Raw genomic sequence first — 12,071 nt, forward strand, 5'->3', positions numbered from 1 at the left:
AAAGCCCATCCTTCTCTCATGCCCCAAACCCAAATTGCTGAGTGAGAGAGAAATTCCCTCTGTGCTGCAGGGCAATGCATGAGCATTGTTTGGAATGCATGACATTCTATTAGTGCCCTATGACCAAATTCCTTAATCATGAATTGAATTTTCCTACTTCACTAGCATCAGCCTGCCTAGAGAAAATGAATGTGTCAGACATAATGTATTTATGATTCCCTAAAAATAAATGCACAAATTAAAATCCCTGGAGATTTCATTTCTGGAGTGTCAGAGATTCAGAAGCCAGATGCTCTGGAGGCTGTTGGAAACAAAGTGAACACCAACACTAGTCCTCTGAAGATTGATAGTGCAACCAGCATGTGTTTTATTGGCATTTTTTTTTCAACCTGGATTTTCACAGCAGGACTAGATTACATCTTCCTGCGTGCTCTCCCAAATCCAATGGCTCTTTTTGTAGATGTTTGCTTAAAATACATTTTGTTTAGTTGTAGGTGGTTTCTTTTTCAACAGCTCAAGGGAGATATTATAATATTCCCCTGTTGAGATCAAATCAACAGACTATTATTTTAGGAACTCCCATACTCTGTAGAATATCATGCATTTCCTAGTATCCCCTGGGAACCCAGAGTAATGAATGGGCTGTGGAATATATGGGAGTTTTGTTTTTTTTTTTCAATATGTCTGTTTGAAAGAAAGGAGAAATAGGAGACAGGAGCATATTTTTTAATGTATATTTCTAACAGAAAAATAAAGTATGAAGAAAAATATGCTTCTTGGACAAACTATGTTAAGAATCAGCATATCTATTTTCTAGTAAGAGGTAGATCCTTTCCTGTACCCAAACGATGTTAAATAACAACTTTCTGATTCTAAAAGCCCAGGTCAACTCCTCCATTTTTGTGAAGAAAAAACACATCAACCCCTAGAATAACATTTCCAAACCCAGCAAAGTCATAAATTTCATCTCCATAGAAACCAAAAATGAAACAATAACTTTAATTTGAGTGCAGAGACACAATTAGAGCAGCAGCACTTTCTCTGACTGAGATAAATTGTCATAGTGAGTATTCAGAAGCAAACAGGAAGGATAAATGGAGAGGGAGAGGGTAGGGTGTGTTAAAAATGAAATATTCTATAGACATTAAAAGGCAATATGTCAATGTGTTGACTTCCATATTTGTAACACTAACTGTTTGACCTTCGGGGGATTTGCTTGAATTTTTAATCATAATTTTCTTCATTTATAAAATGGGATTAACAACACTGCTACCTGCTTCTTAGATAATAAGCTACGTACTATGTGATAGGCATAAGGTACCTTTTATAAATTAACTCAATTCTCACTATTATACTTATTTTATAGACAATAGCTAACAGTTATATGGTGCTTTTTATATACCTGGCATTGTTCTAAGCACTTTGCATACATTTACGAAGACATTTTCCTCCAAACAACCATGAGGTAGATGCAACCATTGCCCTACTTTACAAATGAGGAAACTGAAGCAAAAAGCAAATGGGATAACGCATGTTTGGTAAACTGCCAAGTATTGTATACAAGTAGGTACACATTTGTATCATCCCCAGGGATTACTTAGCCACTTTCTGTGTAATTACATAATTCCTTTCTTCCTACTCCAATTTGTAAGGTAGATTTGAACTAAAATGGTATTTATTACATGATCTAATAGTTTCTATAAGAGATATAGTTTATCTTTTAATATTACACTCTATGCATGATAGTAATATTGAAATTTGAGGGCATACTTAAGTATCAGATAGAGCTCTTACAAGTTACCAAAATTAATTCTAATCTGTGCTGAAAAGTAGAAGCTCCTGTTTGTTCTATACCTAACAAAATACTTAATAGCAGTGGTTCACTGGTTTCTGTTTTTGGCCATTGGCCCAAATGGCCAAATCCTGTTGCAGGATTTCAAGTTCAATATTAATCTACTACACTTCCCTTGTCATACTGTGGTCACAGTTCTTACACTGTGTTCATTATTATTTGAGCAAATGCAGCATGGTCATCTAAAGTTGGACATAACAGGTGCACATTCAATATTTTGGAAATGTGTGAGCAATTTAATCAGTATAATTCTTAAGGATGTGTTTTTATCTTAGCAAATGTTGCAACACAAGGTATTTGTGTACTTTCATACCTTCACATCACTTAATATTGGAAAACAGAATTGTCTAGTTATCCCCAGCTGTAGTTCTAGAGCCTGATATGAGGCACATGTAACTCTTTACTTTGCAGGATATGCTATCACCTGTCTGTTCTATGCATCTAACTTACTACTATGCACTAGTCAGAACCAAAATTACTAGCAGCACTGTACACTTTTTTTCTTGCTTTTATGTAGAGAGTGAAAACTATGTGTACTGATAACACCCAGTTTACCATGAACATTTTTCTAGATTAAAATAAACAAAGGAAATTTGAAAACAATTTGTTTCAGCGATCTTTTATTTTCACTCCTTGTTCAGTTATCAGAACAAAACTACAAAAGGCTTTTATAAAAGGTATAAGACATGGTGTTGCCTGAAATGTCGTGTGAAGCATGGCATATAGTATTGTCAGAATGATGGCATGTGTCACTTGTCTAAGAGCGAGAAGGGCGGGTACCCTGGCTGACATGTTGCCTGTTTATTGCATGGAAAACTTTCCAGCTGCTGTGCTGGTGGACCAGTGACCATGAGTGATGATAATCAAGACACTGGAAAGGTGGGAACAATTAAAAGGATGCTGGATGGGAGGTAAAACTGAGGAGTTAGAGATGACATGGTTAAGGGTATAGCGTCGGGGCAGGTAAAATAAGAGATTCTCCAGGTCTTTGGACTTGCTCTAATTTCTGTTCTAGTAAAGTGCCTATGCACCTTTTAAGTCTAAACTTACATGTCAACATCATTATTATGATATTATTATTATTACAACACATGTATACATGTACACTCACACACATGCACACTCACAAGAAATATTCTCCCTGTTTCAAGTCTTCAACACACCCATCTTTGGATCCTCTTCCTAGATTGGTATCCCATGATCAACACATGCAGCCTCAAGGATGTAGGTTCTATTTAGAAGCATTCTTTCTATTAAAAAAACCTGTGGAGATAAAAATCTGTCTCTCAATCATTTTTAACAACAGAAATTTATATTTAATGTGAACAAAACCCACATGTTACTGGAGAAAAGAAAGGTTTTGATAATGAATACTTCAATTATGTGCTATTACAACAGACACCAGTGTATAAGCATGAGGCAATCAAACAATCCACATAACAGAACACATAAATGAAAGGAGGAATAAAAGGGGAAAATGTTGTGAAATTTACCACTTAAACTTTCATTTCCAGTGGAACTTCAGTAGTGTCTATATTGACTGGAACTAAAACCAGGATATATAAGACCCCAGTGATGTATATCCTCATTTTGGGCGTCATGATTGTGAGAAAGTATTTTGTACCTATTGTGCCCAACCTTTGTGTGTATGGAAAATAGCCAGGAAAGGTAAAGCACTGACCCTGCCACCAAGATAATGTAGGTGAAATAAGAAAGATTAACATCAGACTATAGTTTGATGGAGTTTCATTGTTTATTTTTGCTTTTCTTTCCCTTGCCTAAGGAGACATATCCAAAAAAATATTAGTAAGATGAATGTCAAAGAGCATACTGCCTATGTTTGCTTTTAGAATTTTTATGGTTTTTGGTCTTACATTTACGCCTTTAATCCATTTTGAATTTATTTTTGTGTGTTTCTTTTGTATGGTGTGTGAAAATAGTCCAGTTTGGTTCTCTTTCACGTTGCTGTCCAGTTTTCCCAGCACCATTTATTGAAAAGGCTTTTTCCTGATTGAATATTCTTGCCTCCTTTGTCAAAGATTAATTCCACATGTAAGTGTGGATTCATGTCTGAGCTCTCTATTCTGTTCCATTGATCTATGTGTCTGTTTTTGTGCCAGTATCAAATAGTTTTGATTACTGTAGCTTTGTAGTATAGTTTGAAATCAGGGAGCATGATACCTCTAGCTTTGTTCTTCTTTCTCAATACATTTTTGGCTATTTTGGGGCTTTTGTGTTTCCATACAAATTTTGGAATTATTCTAGTATTTTAGACTTCTAGTTCTGTGAAAAATGTAATTGGCATTTTGATAGGAATTGCATTGAATCCGTACATTGCCTTGGGAACTATGGTCATATTAATAACATTAATTCTTCCAAACCATGAGCACAGTATAGCTTTCCATCTGTTTGTGTTGTCTTCAATTACTTTCATCAGTGTTTTATAATTTTTGAAGTACGTATCTTTTACCTTCTTACTTAGATTTATTCATTTTTTGATGTGACTGCAAATGGGATTGTTTTCTTAATTTCTCTTTCTGATCGTTTGTTGTTACTGTATATAAATGCAACAGATTTCTGTATATTAATTTTGTTTCTTGCAACTTTATGTAACTCATCAATGAGTTTTAGTAGTTTTTTGGTGGTGTCATTAAGATTTTCTATGTTTAGTATCATGTCATTTGCAAATAGTGACAATTTTACTTCTTCCTTTCCAATTAAGGTTTATTTTATTTCTTTTTCTTGTCTGATTTCAGTGGCTAGGAGTTTCCATCTTTATATCTTTAGTTGTAGAAGATCCCCTCTGCTAGTCTTCAGGTCTTTCTCATCACTAGTTGCTCTGTAAATAGTTATAATTTTGGTGTGCCCATGGAAGGAAGTGAGCTCAGGGTGTTACTACTTCACCATCTTGGCCACTCTCCCTGCTTTTTTTTTTTTTTAAAGCATTGCATACACCATGTGTACATAAACAGAGCACAGTAATAATTCACATGGTCTCAGAGGAGAGAAACAATGTTTTAGAGTCCTAGTAATAGAGCAGAGATAAATTAATATCCTTTTGAGGAGCTTATGGATTTTAAAGATTGTTTTTCCCTATTTGGAGAATTGAAAAATAGATGTACTGAGATTAAATGACTCTCAAAAATCATCTAGTGAGTCAAAGACAAAACTAGAAATCAACCCCTAATGTTTAGAACTCTACATTCAGCATAAAATATACTGGACCACACCATTTCTCCACAATGGGAAATAAGAATTGCTTTAAGCCAGACAATGTGATTGGCTTTCATTGTCAGAAGTCAAAACCTTGGACAAATCAAATGATCCATCAAAGGCCTGACCAAAATCTTTTAAAAATAGCCTCTAAGGCTATAGGTGATGCCAAAAGTATTCAAGGAGAGTTAAAACTAATCAGTTGTTTGCCTTTAGAAAGTTGATTGTTTCTAAGCATCAGAGTATCAGAGGGGCATCAAAGCAAGCCATGCCCTGCTTAAGGTTCATATACAAATTCAAAGCTTACTCTTGTCTTCACTTCATTTCCATTGGCTTTCTGAAAGTATTGTAGATAAGAACCATGCTCACTATGACTGCAGGCTCCATGTAATAATTGAGATTAGACATTTGGTTACACTTTAGGTGTTTTTGATTTGTTTGTTTAAACTGTTATTACTGTGGAAATAGCCATTACATTCAGGTAATAATGTGACTGTTGCTTACTGATCTAGAATTATAATAAAGAACTAAAGGTGTTTCTTCATCTACTCACCAGATTTCTTCCTTGCTTCCTGACAGCCTTCCTTAGCTATAGATAACACTCCTAAGGACCAACCGTAATCCTCCCACCTGTGTCACTGTACCAGGAACATAACAGGGGTGGAGTAAGTGGCAGAGCAGAATCATTTAAACAGGGTTTGAGTCCCAGCTCCCTTGTTTGTCAGTGCACATTCCGTATCTAAATTTAACCTTGTTGAATCCTGATTTTCTAATCTGTAAATCAGAGAAAATGATATCACCTTTGTAGAGTTACTGGGAGAATTCTAAGAGAAAATGTATACAAGATCTTTTCATAGTACACAGTACTTAACAAGTGGTAAATAAATGGTAGTAATTGAAATCCCAGCTATCAGAATAACTCTTTTAGGTAAACAGAAACAATAGAAACTTGGGTTAGGAATGGGTATTAGTTTGCTAGGGCTGCCGTAAAAAAATTCGAAAGACTGGGTGGCTTATGCAAATTTATTTTCTCACCGCTCTGGAGGCTAGAAGTCCAAGATCAAGATGTTGGCAGGGTTGCTTTCTCCTGTGTCCTCTCTCCTTGGCTTGCAGAAAGCAGTCTGTTCACTGTGTCTTCACATGACCTTTTCTCTGTGTGCACACATCCCTGGTGTTTCTTCCTCTTCTTATAAGGACACTAGTCATAATGGATTATGGCTCCGTCATTATGAACTCATTTAACCTTAATTACCTCTTTAAATGCCCTATCTCCAAATACAGTCACATTGAGTGTTAGATCTTTGATATATAGAATTTGGGAGGACACAATTCAATCCAATACAGGATGTCACTGTTAAAATTTCGATGTTTGAAAGTGGAATAGAGGACTTTGAGAAAAGAGTTCACTGGTTTCCTATAGCACTCTTGCATTAATACTTTGGGAATTTTGTGAAAGAAATTGTCTCAACTTTACCTTGAAAAAGACTTAGGTGTCAGAATATTGGGTGGTTCAATTCCATTGGATGGAAAGGGAATAAAACTCTAATGAAGAGGTTCTCAAATATTGAGTATAAGAGTCACAACTGGGTAGCTTACTTAAAAGGCAGTCTTGGGTCCCATCCAGAGAATCTGATTTTCTGAGTCTGGTTTGGGTCTGTATGTTTTCCTATTGCCACTGTATAAAATTACCATGAATTTAGTTGCTTAAAATGGCACAAATTTATGATCTTACAGCTCTGGAGGTCAAAACTGTAAAATGGATCATATGGGCTAAAACCAAGATGTTAGCAGAGTTGTATTGCTTCTGGAGACTCCAAGAGATAATTCATTTCTTTGCCTTTCTCAAATACTAGAAGCCACCTACATTCCTTGGATCTTCGTCCCTTTCTCCGTCTTCAAAACTCATCACTCCAACCTCTGCTTTCATCATCACATCTCATGGTGTCTGTCTCTTATAAGGACCATGTGATTACATTGGGCATACCATATAATCTAGGGTAATCTTCCCATCTCAGTATCCTTAATTTAATTGTAAATGCAGTGTCCCTTCTGTCAGGGTAAGGTAGCATATTCACAGGTTCCTGGAATTAGGACATAGATATATTTGGGGGGGTCATTATTCTGTCTACCACAGGATCTAAGAATCTGTATCTTATGTAAGAAACCTAACTGATTTTGCTACTGGTGGACACCTAGCAGGGCAGTGGGAGGCATCATGGATTCATCAAGTCTACTGAGGAGGTGGCATAGGCCAAGGCAGGGCAAGTGTTTGATCTCCAGCTTCTCATTCTCCACCTCTTCCCTATTCAGTTTATTACTCCTGTTTTGTGTACATATATGGGTAAAGCAACATAGCATGTCTTGTGCAGGACACAAAGACTAAACTTTTCCTTCTAACTCAATTATTTTCATCATAAACCTTAGTGTAAAAGAAGTAAAATGAATAGCATCATGTAACAGAATGTGACCAGAGCTCTTAGAATTATTCATTCAAACTACTTTTAAAAATCCAAAGGGTAAGAAGAGCTCAGTCTATTTAAGGGTATCGCAGAAGAGGTAATATTTGTCATCAGTAGGTTTGAACAGGTTACAGGATTTATTTGGAAGAAATTCTTCCCTGGGCTAAAAGAATGCATTGACTAAAGACTGAGAAGAGTCAAACATGGGATTATTACAGAGAATGATGAGAGGTGCAATTAGGCTGAGCATATAACATATGAGGTGCTGGTCCTTCAACGTTCACTGCAGGTTACTTGCCTTCCTTAAACACCTAAGCTCTTCTTCACCACCAATGCAAAATGCTGGCAAATGAGGCACGTTGTAATAAGGTAGCTTTTCTAACAGCTCTTGGTTTGTCAGGGAGAGTGTCTACATTAGAACCTAGGTTTCTTGGCCTGAGGTGGGTGGTCACCTGACTGCAGTTTTTACCTTGTACATGTGTTGAAGGGAAATAGGAAAGAAGATAAATATGAAACATTTGGAAATATGTTGCTATCTTCATGTCCCTCTAGTAAATTTAATTGTAAAGAATAAGACCACATATGAAACCTTAGTAGAGAGTAGTCTTCAGGAGGGGGAAGGGAAGGAAAAGGATGAGGGCAGGAAGGCAACAACAGACGGAAGATGCAAAGGAGGGCTCTGGGGCCTAAGTCACTGTTTTGTCTAAAAATATTTGTCCTCCATTCCATAAACACACTACTCTTTAACTTATATGTGTTATAAATATTTAATTGGGGTATTATGCAGGAGTTTATGTTGTTTCTGTATATCCAGTGGCTACATGTCTATGAGAGCCTCTTTTTTTGATATGAAAACTGCAAAAAGCAAAGAAAAAAAACTATGTATTTCCATTTGTAACACACCTTCTATGATATTATAAACAATCACATAATTGATATTCATTTCAAAATGATATTGGGATATCTCTCTAAATAGTAAACCCATTTCCCTGATACTGTTTTCTTTCTACAGTTTTAACTGTCTCGTTCAACCCTACCTAGAGTGATGGTGACAACCCTTCTTAGTCCTGTTCCTTTCAGCCACTTTACACATAAATCACATCAGTAGTCTCAATTGCCTGATGCCATGGTGATGATGAGCTTTTAGATACTTTATCTAAATATGAGACTTTTCAAAATTATATTTTAAGAAAATTATGAAACTCTTTGTGATCCATTCTTACTGCCTTGCTACCCCCATTATCATCCCCAAAATATTTATGCTGTGTGTTTTAGTTTTCCATTAACAAGTCCTGGCTAATTCAACCCTCTTTTTATTACACAATAGGGCATTGCATCTATTCTCTGAGAACCAGCCAATGTCATATCCTACTGAAAATGTCTATTATTTTATGCTGTTAGCAACATTTTGTTTACAAACATTTCTTTATACTTGGCATCTAATTATACTTAGCTTCAGATATCCTAATACTTTTTACTTCTTTGCTTGGTTTAAATTTTAGTATTGATGATTGCAAAGCACTTTGAAAACAATAGAAACATAGAACTCATTGGTTATTTTCAATTCCGTTGCCATAATTGGATTTTACAAAAATTGGAAGGTATAGAAAGTTTGTTTTTCCCTTCTTAGGTATGTGCAATATATAGAAGGTGAATGAGAAATTGCTCATATACAATTGCCAACTGAGTTGATGGACTGTAAGGTTTTCAGCAGAGACAAATTTTGCCAACTTCCTTAAAGACATCTAAGTTAAAATGAGAAACACCAACATGCACAACCCACACTGTCTTTAAGTTCCTCGATGGAGTTAAAGCCTGTAGCAAATTTAGGAAGAAAAAGTATTCTACCGTAAAAGTAGAAAATTGACTCATTATTACTAGAAAGGGTTTATTGAGAAATATGTGGACAACATCTCAGAGGCCTGTAAGAGGGTTTTAAAACATTTTTTATCTTTTTATTTTGACGATTATATCAACTATTAACTGAGATTTGCGCTGCCTTCTGTATTTTCATTCATGATAAAGTAGGTGCCTGTAGGACCTCTAAAAAAAATCAGTGTTTCACTTTTAATATGTTTGCTTAGTGTATCTGGTTTGCCACTTAGTTTAGGCTTTCCAAATGTAAAAATAACAGAAATAATCCTTTGTCTTCCTCATATCAACTACTTTTATCAGTTGTGAAAACTTTCTATTTTTTTGCAATGAGAATTTGCAGTTGAAAGACATCTTAATAGGTTAAGATTTAATTTTTTAATTTAATCAGCTGAGATTTTAACATTATGAATATCCTATATAGTACAGAAGAACCTGTACTGCTCTTAGGCTAGTAAGGAAAACAATGAACACATAAAAATGTATGAATTATACAGTTGGTACAATGGAAGACCTCTTGAAATTATGAGAGTCTATAAGAACAAAAGTTTCCAAGTTATTAAGAAAGTAGAGGTGGAAAATTTAGTTGTATAGGATTCCTGGTGGTACAGGCATGGGGTGTCAAAGGAACCTGCCTGTAGCAATGATTTAAATGTTCACTTTTGGGCAGGTACGCTGCCTAAATCCCATTTGAGTATGTGCCACCTTGAAAGAGTTTTAGTACTAATTATAGTCGTAATTCCATGATTGAAAAAAAATTTTACATGCTTCTTCATCTTTATATTTGGTATTATATTTGGGGATGCAATGAATTTCGGTGGACTATTAGTTAAAATAATTTAAATGTAAACAAATTGATACTGATAGAATGTTTTCTAGAACATATCAATATAGAATATAAAAATACATCTTTCTGTTATAAAAGCCAGTGCAAGTGATCTAACTTCAGCACATATTGACATTTATCACATTAAATTAATATTCTTGCACATTATTAGGTTTTGGAGTTTTATTTGTATTTAACTTGTATCTTTTTGTGGTTCGTAGTCATAAAAGCTGTATAAAAGTTAGAAGGAAAAGGAATTAATATCTGGTTTTGCAATTTCATGTATTTAAGTAGCATTGTAATAAATATAACTTAAATTAGCACTAGATATTTGCAAGCATTTTCCTATTTGAAAGGATCTGGCTATTACTCAAATTTGAAAAACTCTGGCATAGACATTTTAATAGAAACGAACAGAAGTTTAGCTCGATTTTCAGCAAACTTAAATATTCAATTTAAATTCAGAAGAGTTTAAAAATTCAGTAATTCCTCCACATATGTCATCAGGGAATGCAAATTGAAATAACGGATACAACTACACGTCCATTAGATTGTCCATAATCCAGAACACTGACATCAAATACTGGTGAGGATGTGGAGCAACAAAGTCTCATGCGTTGCTGGTCGAAATGCAAAATAGTACATATTCTTGTTATATGATCCAGCAATTGTACTCCTTGGTATTTACCCAAAGGAGTTGGAAACATGTCCACACAAAAACTTGCACACAGATGTTTATAGCAGCTTTATTCATAAAGGCCAAAATTTGGAGGCAACCAAGTGGGTGAATGGATAAAGAAACTGATATATTCAGACAGTGGAATATTATCCACCACTAACAAAAAATCAGCTATCAAGACATGGAAAGATATGGAGGAAACTTAAATGCATATTGCTAAGTGAAAGAAGCTACATACTGTATGATTCCAACTATATGGCAATCTGGAAAAGGCCAAACTATGGAAACCATAAAAAGATCAGTGGTTTCCTGGGGTTGTGTGGAGACAGACAGATAGGCAGAGCATAGAGGTTTTTTAGGGTAGTAAAAATAGTCTGTATGATATTATGATGATGGATGTATGTCATTATACATTTGTCCAAACTCATAGCATGTGCAACACTAAGAGTGAACCCTAAGGTAAACTATGAACTTTGGGTGATTATGATATATCATTGTAGGTTCATCCTTGGTAAAAATGTACTATTCTGATGTAATAGAGGAGGCAATGCATGTGTGTGGGCAGGGTATATATGGGAAGTCTCTGTGCCTTCCTCTCAAATTTGTTGTAAACCTACAACTCTTCTAAAAAAGTCTTTTAAAAATTAAATAATTCTAAAACAAGGGACCTACTACAATGCTATTGTTATTGTAGCATTTTTTTCATTAATCCACGTTTCATAAATTTTATGGAGGAGAAGTAATAAGATGGGGTGGAAATAATACAAGATTTAGAGTTGGAAAATCCAGGTTCAAATCCAGGCTCTGACATTTCTCAGCTTAACTGAGTCTCAATATCCTCATTTGTAAAATGCATATGACAACAGTTAAACTTCTCATGGAAAATATTTTCAAGGAATATCATGTGAAGTAATAAATGCCAAAGTACTCAATCAAGAATGAAGCATTCTCCAAATACATATTAGTATTTATAATATCCTCTGAATCCATCTGTCAAAGGTGAAGTTTTGTGCGGATATATTCACATCTTCCTATCCACTTCTTTTTGGGACAGTAGTAAGTATTTACAGAGTATAGATGAAACTCACTCATGTTAATTCACTCTTGAAATTAGCCTTTAGTCTCATAACACTCACAGACCACATGAATCACTCAGTCTGGAACAGAGGA

At 35.1% G+C, this 12,071-nt stretch overlaps 1 protein-coding gene across 4 annotated transcripts in view; it reads left to right on the plus strand.

Moving 5' to 3' along the window:
* MAGI2 (membrane associated guanylate kinase, WW and PDZ domain containing 2) overlaps window positions 1–12,071 on the plus strand; it is a 1,355,072-nt gene that overhangs the window by 263,104 nt on the left and 1,079,897 nt on the right. The gene's annotated exons all lie outside the window — the stretch shown is intronic.

Source organism: Balaenoptera acutorostrata, chromosome 7 (genome assembly GCF_949987535.1).
Source record: "Balaenoptera acutorostrata chromosome 7, mBalAcu1.1, whole genome shotgun sequence".
NCBI lineage: Eukaryota > Metazoa > Chordata > Mammalia > Artiodactyla > Balaenopteridae > Balaenoptera > Balaenoptera acutorostrata.